Source organism: Podarcis cretensis (assembly GCF_951804945.1).
Source record: "Podarcis cretensis genome assembly, chromosome: 14".
In the NCBI taxonomy this organism is placed as follows: Eukaryota; Metazoa; Chordata; class Lepidosauria; order Squamata; family Lacertidae; genus Podarcis; species Podarcis cretensis.
Window position 1 is genome coordinate 49,756,572 of NC_137183.1, and position 16,582 is coordinate 49,773,153.

The 16,582-nt window shown below is 50.2% G+C and overlaps 1 protein-coding gene across 3 annotated transcripts in view; it reads right to left on the reverse strand.

Annotated features, from left to right (window-relative positions):
• RAI1 (retinoic acid induced 1) overlaps positions 1-16,582 on the reverse strand; it is a 219,806-nt gene that overhangs the window by 69,184 nt on the left and 134,040 nt on the right. Inside the window, exon 1 of one of the 3 annotated variants that reach the window (XM_079953661.1) lies at positions 5,790-5,937. The exons of the other annotated variants lie outside the window; for them this stretch is intronic. The gene's annotated coding sequence lies outside the window, so the exon portion shown is untranslated. Of the gene's footprint in view, positions 1-5,789; positions 5,938-16,582 lie in introns of those variants that run through there. 3 annotated transcript variants of the gene reach the window in all.

Consider the following 16,582-nt stretch of genomic DNA (forward strand, 5'->3'; position numbering starts at 1 on the left):
GCCGCTTTGCTGAAGGGGCGCTGAGCAGAGAGGGGGGGATTTTTTTCCCCTTGTTCTCCCCCTCTAAAACAAGATGCGTCCTATGGCCCAGTGCGTCCTATAGAGCGAAAAATACGGTTAATTGTCAGAATAGAATAAATGCAGCGTCCTATAATTGTTGCTGGAATAAAGCCCCCATAATCACTGATCACTGAACATGCTGGCTGGGGTTGATGGAGTCCAGCAATATTGGGAGGCCGTCAAGTTTGGGGGGTTTGTTCTAGAGCACTGGACTTCAGTTGGTGGGTTGGGGCCTTGTCCAAGGCGGCTTGCAACAGGAGCACTAACACCATGCAAATATATGGTAAAAGCAGTGCCCCCCCCGAAAAGTAGGCACCAGAACTCACCATGAAGTTGTAACAGTAAGTCGCCGGATGACTTGGGGCAGCCCTGAAGCGTCGCTGGTTTGAAAACAGCCACTTGCACAGCCAGCAGAGATGCTAAAAATTACGGGAAGCTGTCTTCATAGCTGGTTTTTTTTTTTGGGGGGGGGTCGTCCCTGATTCTGGTGCAGGTCAACTAAATGCACCCTGCCTCCCTCATTCTTTTAGATTCAGGCGGCTCGCTAGGGCAGCTCAAAAGGGCCCTCATGCAAATACGTGTGTGTATAACAGTAGAGGCTTGGTTGGAAAGCTTAAAGTCTGCCACCATTACACAGGAGATGGATTGAAGAAAAGGAAATACGAATTGGCCCCACCCCGTAGCTGACCAATCATGGCTAGGAGCTAGGTAGAGTCATAGATTTTAAATAAGTGTAGACTTGCACATGCTGGCCAGCTTCCGTTTAGACTTGAAATGTCTGTTTGGGGCGTCAGAAGTACATAAAGGCAGGAACAGATGGAGGGGGGAGCGCCGGCCCACAATGGCGCCCACCTCAGAGTGTGAAAAAAAGCACTGGGTAAAAGTTATGGGTCCCCAAATGCGTGTTCCGGATAAAAGTGGGTCGTAGGACTGAAAAGTTCGAAGATGCCTATTCCAGTGGATCTATGGAGGAAGCCGGACCCTGAAGGATCCAAGCGCTAGCACAATTTTAGCAAGCATTGCCCAAAGGGACAAACTGCCATTTGCTAGGAACCAGACCAAAAAACCAGATATGAACAGCTGGGGTGTATGACTGACTGCCCGCTGCTCCTAGTGTGTTTTGCTCGGTCTTTGCATTCCAGAGACTCCCCTCCTTCATAATCTCTTGCAAAAATCCTCTTCCTGCCTTTGCAGGCTTGTTGCCACCTCCTCCTCTCCCCGCCCCGATTCTCCTTGCCCGCTTCGAGGTTGAGCTCTGGCGACGGACGGCCTACAGACAGGTCTGTGTGCCAGAGATGTATCCATCTGTACCGCTGCCAGGAGAGCCCTCGTCTCCCCGAGAGGAGCAGACAGCCCAGTAATGAAGCGTAATGCTCCGGCGCTCCCTGGAACAATGCTGCCTCAAACCAGCTGAGCCTCCGCTGCTTCCCACAGCCCCCTTTGCCTGCCTCTTAGGCGATGGGGAGAGGCTAAATTAACGCACACCCATGCATTTTGAGAAGCGGGTTTAGCCTCTGCCACGCAGGCCCTCGCCCTGCCGTCGAGAAAGTCACGCATGTTCGCCCACCAGGGAGGAAACAGAAACTGAAAACTCAAAATGCATCCTGCCGTAGAGATGCGTTTCACGTGATGCAGCGACCACGGGGGGATCCTCGGTCCAAAGTGACTCAAGAGAGCTCCTGCGTGGAAATGGGGGAAACCAGAAGCAGCGAGGCCAGGAAAAAGAGAGGAGGGAGAGGGCGAGCAGAGGCCTAGCCAACGGCGGAAGCCACCGTTGTAGCGCATCTCCCTTCAGGAGCCCTTGGTGTGAGCGACGTGTCGCCATGCGCTCTGCGGGCCCATCCATCTCCTTCAGCTCGCCATGGGGCGCGGTGGCACGCCAGCTCCGAGGGAACGCTTGTCGGGATCCGCGGGGAGCGCTGCCCGCACCTCTTTCACGCTAACAGGCCCAGTGGGGGAGCCACTTATTCTGCTGCGGCGCTCCAGTTCCAGCCTCCGCTTGCGAAACAGGCAGATTAACTCCATGAGGGAGCCACGGATGACGGCCCAGCCCATGGGGATTAGGGTGGCCGTAGTTGCTGCTCCCTGCCATCATCCCCACCCTGCAAAGGGCAGCCCCCTCCCTTTGGAAGTTGGATTAATTGGAAGCGGGTTGCACGGGAGAGAACCGTTTTCATGGGCGACTGGGTGGGAGTTTAGGGATTCGGGAGAATTGCTGCTGCTAAGTTTTGCGGCTGATGTCCGATCATATTGGCTATATGTTTAAAGAACTATGATACCACTTAAAGCAGTCACAGCTTTCTCCAAAGGATTATGGGAGCAGCAGTTTGTGCAGAGAGTTGTTAGCAGGGCTGGTCCAGCCATTTGGTGGGGCAAAGCCACCGCCTCAGCCTGTGGAAGCTGGTGAAGCGCCAAAATCACATGAGAAATGGGTGCCGATATTGGCGCCACGTCTCTGCCAGAGGCAGCAGCAGGCAGCCACAGCAGGACAAGGCAACACTTCCTATTTTACCTCAAGTGGTGAAATGGGACGTGCCACACCCATTTGTTTGGAAGACCCCTATTCCCCTCCCAGAGCTACAATTCCCACAGTGCTTTAACAGTCAGCCCCTCTTCCTAGGGAACTCTGGGAACTATAGCTCTGGGAGGGGAATAAGGGGATCTTCCTAACAACTCTCAGCACCCTTCACGAACTATAACTCCCAGGATTCTTTGGAGGAAGCCATGAGTGTTCAAGGCGGCCACGCAGGGTTTTAAAGGTGTGGTGCAAACACGGCCTGAACAAGGACAGTTATACCCCTCACTTGGCATGCATTCTTATTCAAGATGAGGCAGGGACACCTGAGGCTTAAAGATCAGTGCCTAGGCAGGGCACCAAGTGTGACTGTACCCAAAGAGAAATTGGAACAGAAGACCTGATGGCTCACTGCTCACACTCCTAACAACTTTGTTTCGTGGCTGAGTGGGGAGCTTAACCCTGGCCTCCCAGGTCCTTGTCCAACACTCTAACCACTACACCACATTGTCTCTCCATGCAGTCTCAACCTTGCCAGCCCTGCCCAAGTAAACTGCAGAGATGCGGGTGGCGAGAGGTATGCTGCCAAATCACTGACCACTACTGCAGCTACCCTGTAAGCAAAGTAAAAATATATTACCAAATCAGACCATTGGTCCATCCAGCTCAGTACTGTCTACACTGACTGGCAGCAGCTCTCCAGGGTTTCAGGCAGGGGGAAATGCCCACCCCTGCCCGGATATGCCATTGGGGATGGAATCAGGGACCTTCTGAATGCAAACCAGGTGCTCTAGCACAGAGCTAATGCTCTTCACCAGAGAGTGGGTGGGATGGGGCAGGAGATCTGGGAGCCTGTGCAAAAACAAACAGGGGCTCAGCCTCCCCGAGCCGTGCCCTAGCAACACCCTGGCTCAAAGGCCGGGGCAAATTAAAGCTTTTCTACTAGTGATGAAAATATCACAAAGATGGTGCCAGACAAACTTTGCAGGGGACACAGGTGGCACTGTGGGCTAAACCACAGAGCCTAGGACTTGCCTATCAGAAGGTCGCGGTTCGAATCCCCGCGACGGGGTGAGCTCCCGTTGCTCGGTCCCAGCTCCTGCCAACCTAGCAGTTCAAAAGCACGTCAAAGTGCAAGTAGATAAATAGGTACCGCTCCGGCGGGAAGGTAAACGGCGTTTCCGTGTGCTGCTCTGGTTCGCCAGAAGCAGCTTAGTCATGCTGGCCACATGACCCGGAAGCTGTACGCTGGCTCCCTCGGCCAATAAAGCGAGATGAGCGCCGCAACCCCAGAGTTGGCCACAACAGGACCTAAAAGGTAAAGGGGTCCCTTTACCTTAAACTTTGCAGAGGGAGGGGATTTCAGAGCAGGAGTGTCACAAATGAATAGGCCCTGCACCTGGCCGCGGCCACCCTATCCCTTGGCTCAGGCAGTGGGGGAACGATGAGAATCCTTTTCATATTTTGAGTTGTGCCATGTTTCCTATTGCTGGTACGAATCATAATAAGCTGCCTTAGACCAAGTCACGTTTAGCTCGGCTGTGCTTTCCCCTCAACGCTGCGACGTCTCCTCCCAGCCCAGCTGGATCCTCCTAACTGCAGATGCTTAGGAAGTGGGGAAGGCTGAACGCAGGTCATTTCCCACTCAAATCATGGGCCTCAAGCCCCTGCCCCACGGCTTCTCCTCAGCCACTTCCTGTCTGCTATGTACATAGGACTCCTTCCCCCCACCCCCTCGCTTTTGTCCTAAAGAGAAAGTCAAAAGGAGGAGAGGCACCAGACAAGACCGGGTGATAATTTTGGAACAGGGGAACTTCCAAAAAGGACGATAAAGGAGTTAATCTGCTAGTAATAGATAAGGAGCTTAAAGAGGCCGGTATTTCATTTTCCCTGGCCAAGTCTGAGATCCAGTTGTGCCTTTAAACGCCGGGCTGGAATGTACTTAGATATGACCAAAGTACACGTCTCCCCGGGGGTTTTACTCGGCTGCCAATTAGATTGGCTTCCCAGACTCATCCTCTTGCAAGCTTCTTCAGAGGAGGAAAAATTGCTGCCGATCCCTAGAGGAGTGGAAGGAAAGGATGCTGGGGCTGGCGGGGGGGGGGGGGGAGAAGATAAAGAGGAGCAGGCGGGCAAGGCTCTCCAATGCACACAATAAGCTATGCTGCCGTTTCTCTTATGAAGGGATAAATCAAGGCCGCTTGGAGATGTGTTTTGAGTGGAGGCAGTGGTGGCCGTGGGCACAGCGTGCGAGGAAGGGAGACTCCAGAACACCCCCCACCCCACTGCTTCCAGCATGGCTTTCTCATTCTGCCAATCGAACGCAAGAGCGCAGTGATGGGATTTGAGCTGAACTCCTCTGACCTCCCGACCTTGACAGGTCGTGGTCATGGCATGTGTCAAATGCCAGATGCTGTCACAAATGGGGTGTGTGTGTGTGAGTTGTGTGGGGAGGGGTGCCTGGTGCCCAGCAGGCTTTTACAAGAGATAAGCCGTGGCCACGATGGGGGAAGAGATCGAATCCCCCTCCCCTCTCCGAGTAATGGGAGCTTAGCAGGAAGTCGATGCCAGGAGACTTGCAGATTTTCTGCACGATTGCCAGCCAGCAAATTCATGTTCCGGAAAAGCTGGTAAACTCCAGGTTCTGCCACAAATAATCTATCAGTCTATGTCAGCCTGGTTTGCATAAAACGCTACGTCGTGTTTTTTTGGCCCAGCCTAAGAAGCGGGTTGTGGTTTGTTTTCTGGCAACAAACCATGCTGCAAAACCATGGTTGGTTGCTATCTTGTTTTAACTGAAGCATGATGTCCAAGCCTTGCCTAACCATGGTTTCTGCGGACAATCCACCCCAGAGAGTCGCCAAGATGCAACAGGCATGAGGCAAGGAAACAAACCACATTGGTGTGCCTATGCCACTGCTACCCCTCCACCTGACCGATCAAGCAAGGGCCTCTAATGGCCACATCTGAAAGAGGGCTTCACCACACAACAGAAAAACAGCATGAAACCAGCCAGTGCTCCTGAATTCTTGTTCCAGGGATAGAACATGGACCAGAAGATGTGCCTGCAGGGCATATTTCTTTTCACTATGCTACAGGGTTTGGAGGATTGAAAGCACACACCACAGACTTGCCAGCTCACTTGGAAATCCTGGTTCAGCCTTCAGAGTGCTCAATTGTACCAGAATAAGCTATCCGGGCTACTTTGGCTCACCCTCCGCCAAGTTCCTGAGACTGTTCCACCGCTCCACAAACTGGTACCCAGGTGTTGCTCTCGCCGGGCTTTGCCTAAGTCTCGCATCATCCAGGGACCGTGAGGGTAAGATGGCAATCTGTTGGGAATGTCACACATGCAGGTGTGGGGTATCTTGGAAACAGTTGCTATACAAAACATTCCAAGGTAGGTCTGACTGTCACGCTTAATGACAGGTGAAGGTTTTGGGATTTCTGATGCTTTTACATTTTAAGTAAATGTAAATTACAAATTTTGATTTGTAGCCTTTCAAAAGGAGACGAAGACGAGGAGAAGGAAGAGGAGAAGAGAAAGAAGAGGAGAGAATCTAAAAGCACGGAGGGGGCAAAGAAGGAGAACCTTGTACTCTTGTAGCTGAGAGTATGGCCACATTCACACCATGTATTTAAAGCACTGAGGCCTCTTTAAACCATCCTGGCGTCCCACAAAGAATTCTGGGAGATATAGTTTCTTAATGGTTGCTGAGGGTTGTTAGGAGACCCCCACCCCCCCTGCAAGCTACAATTCCCAGAGTGGTTTAACAATCAATCCCTCTTCCCAGGGAACTCTGGGAATTGCAGCCCTGTGAGGAAAATGGGGGACCCCTTAACCACTCTCAGCACCTGTAACGAAGCTCCCAGAATGCTTTGGCGGAGGCCATGACTGCTTAAAGTGGTATCACAGCACTTCAAATGGAAGGTGTGAATGTGGCAGGGGTGGAGGGGCTCTTAGGATCACAATGGTCGGCACCCAAGACTCCAAACTGGCTTTGACAGCCTTTCCAACTGAGGACTCCTTCAGAGCGAGGACTGTCCTCAATGAAGTAGTGTGCATGGCCACCCAAGCAAAATGCCCCACGAGGCTTTTAAGGGGCTGGGTTGGTGCTCTCAAAAAGCCATGTTCCTTTTCAGGCTGACCTTCGGGCAGCGGGAATCCATCCCTGAAGTCAGCTATCGAGGAGGGAACTCATCCCTTTCTGTGCCTGCTACTGTTTTTCCATGCAAGACCCTCCTTGCTCACCCACAGCAATGAATAAATCCTGAATCTGGACCTTGTGCTTTCAAGATCCATTCCTGCAAAATCAACAAGGAAGATAAGTACTGTACTAAAGTCTTTTGTAAGCTGCTCCAAAGAGCTTATTTGGCTAAAAGGGCAGACTATAAACACCTTAAATATATAAAATGAAGACGAGAGAAGGTTAAAAGGTAAAGGGACTCCTGACCATTAGGTCCAGTCGTGGCCGACTCTGGGGTTGTGGCGCTCATCTCGCTTTATTGGCCAAGGGAGCCGGCGTACAGCTTCCGGGTCATGTGGCCAGCATGACTAAGCCGCTTCTGGCGAACCAGAGCAGCACACAGAAACGCCGTTTACCTTCCCGCCGGAGTGGTACCTATTTATCTACTTGCACTTTGAACTGCTAGGTTGGCAGGAGCAGGGACCGAGCAACGGGAGCTCACCCCGTTGCAGGGATTCGAACCGCCGACCTTCTGATCAGCAAGTCCCAGGCTCAGTGGTTTAGACCACAGCGCCACCCACGTCCCTTGAGAGAAGGTTAGTCGCTGTTAAAATAAAGCAGCTGGGAAGTCTTGCGAGACCACCATGGAGAATGAGTGACCTGCACTCTCCTCCTGGGTTCCTAAGGACACTTCCACTTCCACCCCCCATTCCTCTTTCTAACTGCCAAAATTTGAAATCCCCCAGATGCACCAGACTGAATGAATGAACCTCGTGATGTCTCAATTAGGGAAAATATCCTGAGCTGTGCCTGATCTGCATATGCACAGGCCATGGTGGGTGGCGTGCGTGCAGGGGGGCTTCTACGGGAATCTTTGCCCACAAGTGATAAATGTTCCTCTTGCATTAATGAGGAGGAATATTCTGCAAAAAAAGAGAGATCCATTGCTAATGGCCTTCGGTACGGCTGGGGACGGGATGCCGCAAACCAACTTGATTATTTGGCTGCTCCTGGCCGTCATCTCCAATTCAATTAACGCCCTCCCTTAACGTCCCCTCGTTTCCATTTGTCATCCCTTTTTTTGTGTGCGCGCGCAGTTTCAGATTCTTTGGCGTTCGGCGTTTTCAGACTGCCTTATCCTAGCCCCCTCCCAACTCCTCTGTTCCCCAAGATGCAGCCTAATGGAATAACAGCAGCTAGCACCCCCTTTTGCACTGCCAAGAACATTAATCCTCTCCCCCCCCACCTCTGGTGCCATCAAAGCAGGGGGCTCCCTTCCTGCCGGATTTTGAAGGAACAAACAGGGTTATTTATACGATGAGTTGTATTATCTGGCAACCCTCGCAACCACCCAGGGAAGAAAGATCAGCCCCACTGCCCTCAAGCTGCAACTCGGATGCCTTTAAAAGAGGATTAAATGAATTCATGGAGGAGGGGGCTATTGGTGGCTACTAGCCATGGTGGCTTGGAGGTAGCAATGCTTCTGAATACCAGTTGCTGGAAACCACAGGAGTGAAGACTTCCTCTTGTGTTCAAATCCTGCCTGCAGGTTTCCCCTTGGGACATCTGGTTGGCCACTATGAGAATGCTGGACTAGATGGGCCATTGGCCTGATCCAGCAGCCTCTTCTTATATTCTAAAGGAAGAACGAGGCACCACCCTCAGAAGTTCAGAGGATGCCAGAGGAAGCCCAGAAGCCCAGAACATGGCCTTCTCTGGAGTGGCCCCTAAGTTGTTTAACTCCCTCCACTCAGAGGTGTGTCTGGCACCTTTACTATACAGATTTTGGTGAATTCGGAAGGTGCACCTCTTCACCCTGGTTTGGGACACTTAGATGCATATGGACCCAAGTCTACACACAGTCAGCTAGCTCCTTTTTGCTGAGTCACTCATTAAGTACAATACATATGGCCTTTGTGATGCCTTCCCTTGCTCCTGTTAATAACAGTAACAATAATAATAATAATTTATTTATACCCCGCCCATCTGGCTGGGTTTCCCCAGCCACTCTGGGCGGCTTCCAACAAAATATCAAAATACAGTGGTCTATTAAACATTAAAAGCTTCCCTAAATAGGGCTGCCTTCAGATGTCTTCTGAAGTCTGGTAGTTGTTCTTCTCTTTGACATCTGGTGGGAGAGCATTCCACAGGGCGGGTGCCACCACCAAGAAGGCCCTCTGCCTGGTTCCCTGTAACTTGGCTTCTCGCAGTGAGGGAACTGCCAGAAGGCCCTCAGTGCTGGACCTCAGTCTCTGGGGTGAACAATGGGGGTGGAGACGCTCCCTCATTTTCAAAAAGCAGGTGTCCTCCCCATAGAGCGTTGCTCACAGCGGTTGTCTCACAGCATAGGAGCCAAGGTTCCTTCAGCCCCCAAATAAAATATTTGAGGGGGCTCGCCCGCCCCAAGTTGACGGACATTGCCATTCAAATGGTGTTTATGCACCACATCATGTGATAAATTATGTGGGGCGGAGCTTACCTGCTCCCCCCCCCCCCCATATTTTATTCAAGTTGGCACCCCTGTCTCACAGAGTGCTCACAGTAGCAACCTCACCACCAGGGCACCTGAATGGGTGCCAACTGGAATAAAGTAATTTTTTTGGGGGGGTGTAGATGCCAATATGCAGCACACCATTAGAATGGCAATGCCCATCAGCTTTACGGGAGCCTGGCTCCCTCAAAAAAAAATTGGGGGAGAGGCGGAGAGACCTCAGCCCCTAGGAGTTGGCTCCTGTGCACCCATTGCAGTTGGTGGAGAAGAAAGCAGGGAGGCCGAACAGTAGGTGGTGCCAGAGCCGGTGGCAGGTGGCGCCGACTCATGCTTCTGCCCCCATCCTCCTCCCTGGGGAGTTCTACAAAGGCAACCCAGAGATTAAGGAAGAGGAGGAGGAAGCTGGAATGCAAGGCCACCCACTGGCCCATAAGAAGGTGGGGGCTGGCTGAGGTTGGTGGGGCAGGGCCCCATTCGCCCTAATGCACCAGCCTCCACTGACTGCGGCCGTTGTCACTCTTGCAGCTGTTATTGTAGAACTGTGGAGCTGGGAGGGATCCCAAAGGCCATCAATTCCAACCCCCCCATGCATCCCCTCCCACCACTTTTCAAATAAATCGGTGGAGGATCCTAAGAGAGGAGGTAGGAGGAGGCATAGGCAGCCCCGAGAGGAGACTGCAAGAACGTAAGAAGAGTGTGCTGGATCAGGCCGAGGGCCCATCTGGTCCAGCATCCTCTTCTCCCAGTGGCCAAACAGATGTCTCTTTGGGGAAGCTCACAAACAGGATCTGAGCACAAGAGCCCTCTCCTCCCCATCTGTGGCTTCCAGCAGGCTAGAACGTCCCACCCCAAGTAATCTTCCAACCAAACACCCCTACCTCAAAGCCCCCAAACGCCAAATTAAATATAAAAAGGGAGGGACAAGGGGCCTTGGCAGGAGCCGAGGGAAAGGTCTGATGGCACCATCATGCCCACGGGCGCTGTGTTGGTGACCCCCCCCTTGTATTACGAGTCGGTTGCTGCATATATAGTAAAGGTAAACGGACCCCTGACCATTAGGTCCAGTCGTGGCCGACTCTGGGGTTGCGGCACTCATCTCGCTTTACTGGCTGAGGACAGCCGGTGTACAGCTTCCAGGTCATGTGGCCAGAATGACTAAGCTGCTTCTGGCAAACCAGAGCAGCGCACGGAAACGCCATTTACCTTCCCGCCACACCTATTTATCTACTTGCACTTTGGCGTGCTTTCAAACTGCTAGGTTGGCAGGAGCAGGGGCCGAGTAACGGGAGCTCACCCCGTCGCGGGGATTCGGACTGCCAACTTTCTGATCGGCAAGTCCTAGGCTCTGTGGTTTAACCCACAGCGCCACCCACGTACATACTGGGCCCTTAAAGCAGAATTGAAGCACCAAATAATTTTGGTAACTGCAGGGGACCCTTCCTGGACCTACAATTCCCAGCACCCTTAAGAAACTAGAGCTCCCAGGGTTTTTGCAGACCAGGGCAGGGGATGTGCTTAAATGATCTGGTGCACACGTAACCCTGGAGATCGAGCCTGCTATGCAGTTCAGCCCACTCACACAAATGCGGTAATGTCCGAAAAGGGCCGCTGCGTCACTGAGCAACCCAAGCCGTCATTGTGCAAATTCACCTTGCAATTAATATCCCTGCCACAGCGTGACTGGACTGTTGCTGGTGCGACGCCTTGGGAGTGGAAGAGGGTTGAGTTCCATGTGGGGAATCCCTTTCCGGCCTCCTTTGTTTCCTTCATGGCTCCCAGGCAGCTTTAGCAGGAGCAGAGCCGCCTCTCCGCCAATTAATCAGAGGATTTTGGTGCATGTGGCAGGGCTAATGGCACACCAGGTGCCAGCCTGCAGAGCGGGCTGAGCTTAGCGGGGAAATGGAGGCAAATCCTAACCATGGACGCCGCAAAGGCAAATGCTGCTGTTTTTCAGGAAATGCTCAATGCAAAGACTCCCGTGCCCCTGGAAACCGTACGGTGCAATGGATGGTGCCTGGTTAGGGATGGGTTTCAGTTTCCATCTAAAGGCCGACCTTCCTAAATCACACTCTGCAAAGCTATTCACAAAGCAGAACACAGCCGTCCTCTGAAATTTCCACGTCTCCGAATTTTGCACTATAGTTCTTCAGCCAGTAATAAAAATAATAGTAATTTTATTATTTATACCCCGCTCATCTGGCTGGGATTCCCCAGTCACTCTGGGAGGCTTCTAGCAATACATAATAAAATGTCAAACGTTAAAAACCTCCCAATACAGGTCTGCCTTCAGATGTCTTCTAAAAGTTGTGTAGTTCATTATGTTCTTGACATCTGAAGGGAGGGTGTTCCACGGGGCGGGTGCCACTGCCACTGGTTCCCTGTAACCTCACTTCTCGCAGTGAGGGAACTGCCACAAGACCCTCGGTGGTCAAGTAGGAAGCACAGAAATGAGTGTATTATAGCAACTTTTTGCATTAAAGTGCATGTGCTGCTGAGAATAGCATGCAAAAAATATTTTATATTAAGAAGTTGTTTTGCAAAATTGCACAGGTGATAGGCAAAATTGCACACGGAAATGTGTATTTTAAGTGAAATTTGCACAAAAAATACTGATGAATTTTCATGAGGACTTGGAGCCCAATTCTGAACTTCTGACTTTGTTACTCAACTCCTGAATCATGACTCCTGAGCTTTGCATCTGCTGCTGAGCCTGTGAGATCTCTTTCTTCCTTATAAGTAAGAACCCCTGTCTGTTAGTTGGGCAGAAGCAGGGCATTTAGACTCAATGCGAATCTGGAGCCAATTATGTCTGGACAGTGAATTACAGAGTTGATATGACAGCATCCATTAGACAGATGGCTGCCTAGGCTCTGCTTAAATCCTTCCAAGTGAATGAAGCTTTAACGGTTAGGAAGTCTATCCTAATGTGTAGTTGGAATCTGCTTCCCTAAAATTTCCACCCATTGAATGAATGAATGAATGAATGAATGAATGAATCGATTTCCGTCACTGGCCAGAGTGCATTTCCACCCATTGATTCTAAGTCTCCCCTCCAGAGGAACAGAGAAGTCCGTTCCATCATCTGCTTGGTAGCCCTCCAGATACCTGAAGGCAGCTATTGTGTCTCCTTAATCCTCCCCTCTCCAGGCTGAACATACCCAGCTACTTCAACCTTTCTCCATAGGGCGTGGCTTTACAGACACCCCACAACATTCTGGGCACCCTCTTTATATTGGCTATGGAGTTGGTCTCATACATACAAACTATCTGTCTGTCTATGTGCCTATCTACTCACTCTCATATATTTTATATATTTAGGTGTACACTTGTAATCTGTCCCGAGTCATTGATAGATGCTGCCCACAAAGTTCCAACCTTCCTTTCGCAACAATGAGGATTAGGAATTACTCTTTTAAAAACAACAACCAAAGCTTGGATTCTGCATCATAATACCAGGCTCCTTGCAGTGTCGCAGGATCAGGGCCAGATTTATTTTTACGACTGTTGGCAAAACCTGAAAGCCTTCTTCCCTGTCATTCAACTCTCCCTTTGCAACACACAACCTGAAACAAGCATAACAAAGAAAGGCAGATCTCCACAGAAGATGCTCAAATCTCAGACTAGACATTAACATGATTCTAAAAGGCAATAGCGAATAAGATTCCTTGGCTGGGAGAGTAAATGAAGCTTGTGTATGCAAAAAATTAGTTTCTTCGGAAACTCTCTTGCTAATACCTAGCTTTCTATGTGCAGGGGATTGTTTGCCCCTATGGGGCATCGGTCTGTGGCTGGTCAGCTTGAGGCCTACAAACTTGAATATAAGAAGGAACTGCTACATCAGATCAGGTCCCACCTGGTTTAGCATCCCACAACAGCCAAACAGATGCCTCCAGGAAGCTCCAAAGCTGGACACAAATGCAATAGTCTGTCCTGGGTATCTGGTAGACTTCTCTTGAGCATTGAGGTGCCATTTGGGGTTAACATGGCTAACCACATCTATAGAACTACCCTACCAAAGATAGATGATATAGATATAGATATAGATATAGATATAGATATAGATATAGATATAGATACAGATACAGATACAGATAGAGATAGAGATAGAGATAGAGATAGAGATAGATATGTGGTTCCACCTAATCTTCCATCCCACAGTTTCTGAAAAGCCTACAAGCAGAGAATGAAAGCAACATAGGCACGTAACTTAATTTTGTAAGCACTGACTGGCAGATGCCAGATTTGAACCTTTGCTGCCCTTTCTAAAAAGTAAGATTCTAGTCCTCAGGATTCAAGGTGCTGAATAAGGGGCCTAAATTAAACAGGAACATAGGGAGCTGCCTTTAGGGATGGAGAAGATGGGCTTGGTTCACATCTTCACATGAACTTTAAAAAATTGCACTTCTTGCCCCAACTCGCAAACTGAAACACAGCTCTCCTTTGAAATTTGCACTTTCTGAATTTAGTGATGGGTGCAGCCTGGCAACCATGCACACAGAATGCATCCAGATAATTGCATATCTCAGTGAACCAAAGGTATAAAAATGCATTCTGTGAGGGGGAACTTGTTTGCAAAACTGCACACGTGAAAATGCGTACAAAAATGCGTTCAACAGGAGAAATGCGCAGAAAAGGCTGCAAGAATGTTCACATGGGGTTCCCCGCCCCTCAAAAAAGCCAGAGTTGTATGTAGAAATGGTGTACACTTAAAAACGAGAAACTGAGAGAAACGAACCCACCCATTCCTACTGTTGAGCCAGACTAGCCGAGTTCAATACCTGGGAACAGCTCTCCAACATTTCGCAAGGAGTCCACCTGGAGTCCCAGTCGTACCTGGAGATTTTGTGGACTTCACATGGTACCTTCTGCATTCCAAGCATGTGACTGAGCTCCTGCCCTCCCCTGCTGTCCTGCCCACCACCCCTTCAGCAACTGCTATTAAAACTGATAAAGAGTGTCATTTGACCTGGCCATCTGTCCCCCTCGCGGAGGGTGGTCAGCAACCAAAACACCCCCACAGCAGGCTTTCTAAACTCTAATCTGCAGAGAACGCCAGTTCTTGACAGCAGCTCCATTTGCAGAGCACCCTGTCAGTCGTGGGGAAGATGGATGATCTAATGAGAAATTCATTTGCAAAGATGTCCCAGCCCTGCTTTTGACATCCTACAAACGGAAGAGGGGGGGGGGCGGGAAGTGGGGCAACTCAGAAGGCCAGAAACCCAAAGAATCGCCAGCTCAGAAGAAGAAGTTCCCACCAAAGGAGAATGGACAACCAAGGTGACTGAGTATGTTGCACTGGCCAAATTGATGAAACTTGCGATCAGGATTTGAACTAAGAGCAACAGAAGGAATTAGAGACTACAGTGGTACCTTGGTAACCAAATGGCTTGGCTCCCGAACAAATCAGCTCCCGAATGCCACAAACCTGGAAGTGAGTATTCCGGTTTGCGAACATTTTTTGGAAGCCGAACATCCGACACAGCTTCCGCGGCTTCTGATTGAGTGCAGGAAACTCCTACAGCCAATCAGAAGCACGTCTTGGTTTTCGAACGGTTTCGGGAGTCGAACGGACTCCCAGAACGGATTAAGTTTGAGAAGCAAGGTACCACTATACAGTATTGTTTTATGGTATGAGAGCTGGAAGATGCACCAGAGGGGGAGAAATAAAAACACCATGGAAAGGGGGATGGGATGTCAACAAAACAAAATTTAAAATGACTATGTATTGAAGTGCCTATGTTAAACTTTTGAAAATTTAATAAAACATAATTAAAAGCAAAAATGAATTGCTAGCTGTTTGTAGACCAAAACAGGGGCATGCTTGAAACAGCACAACTCTCCTGCCCAGGATCACTTCCTGACCTCCTTTATGCTCACAACACACCTGTGGCTCAGTGAAAGAGGATGTGCTTGGTTTGCCGAAGGCCCCAGATTCAAACTCTGGCATCTCCAGGTAGGTGGGCTAGTTGGAGAGTCGCGGCCATTCAGTGTAGATAATGTTGTTGTTGTTTAGTCGTGACCCAGTGGACCAGAGCACGCCAGGCACTCCTGTCTTCCACTGCCTCCCGCAGTTTGGTCAAACTCATGCTGGTAGCTTCGAGAACACTGTCCAACCATCTCGTCCTCTGGCGTCCCCTTCTCCTTGTGCCCTCCATCTTTCCCAGCATCAGGGTCTTTTCCAGGGAGTCTTCTCATGAGGTGGCCAAAGTATTGGAGCCTCAGCTTCAGAATCTGTCCTTCCAGTGAGCACTCAGGGCGGATTTCCTTCAGAATGGATAGGTTTGATCTTCTTGCAGTCCATGGGACTCTCTCAAGAGTCTCCTCCAGCACCATAATTCAAAAGCATCCATTCTTTGGCGATCAGCCTTCTGATCAGCCTTCGGCGATCAATGTAGATAATACTGAGCTAGATAAACCAGTGGTGCCATATGGGTATAAGACAGCTTCTGATGGTCCTAAAATTATGGCCCAAGCTTTTGGGGAAGACCAAAACTCAGTGGTAGGACATCTGCTTTGAATGTAGAAGGTCCTAGTTTCAAACTCTGGAGTCTCTAGTAGGGCTGAGAATCTCCTCTCTGAAAAACTGGAGAGTCAGTGTAGACCAGGGTTTCCCAAACTTGGGTCTCTAGCTGTTTTTGGACTACCACTCCCACCATCCCTGACCACTGGTCCTGCTAGCTAAGGATGATGGGAGTTGTAGTCCTACAACAGCTGGAAACCCAAGTTTGGGCTAGATGGAGCCAACAGTCTGAATCAGTAGAAGGCAATTTCCTATGAACCCGAAACTGCCTTCCTTCCACCCACCCATTTAAAAGCTCGTTTGGTTAAACATATACAGGGGAAAGGTGTTCGTGTGGGGGAAAGGAATCCTAAAATAGGACGCTGACAGCTCAAAACATGCCTCAGAGCAGCCACCGGATGTGTGAAGTGGCAGGTTGCGCACTGCACGGCCCCTATGTGCCCATGCACACGCATTGTTTGACACTACAGATGGCTTCCCGCTTCAAGATGTAACTATCAGAGATCCTGGCGAGGGAGCAGAACCCGTTAAGAATGACAGTTCTAGCAGCCTGTGCTGAAACGTTAAGACCCATTTTTCACCTAGCTTAGTGTGGTCTGCACTGACCGCCAGCGGATCGCCGGGATTTTAGGCAGGGAACATTTCCCTGGAAATGCCAGAGCATAGCCATGATGTTTAGTAGCCATTGATGGCCCTCTTCTCCCTGAATTTGTCCAGTCCTCTTTTAGAGCTGCCCAAGTTGGTGACCAGCCCTGCATACTGAGGAAGGGAGTTCCATAGTTTAACTCTGAGTGAAGAATTAATTTCTT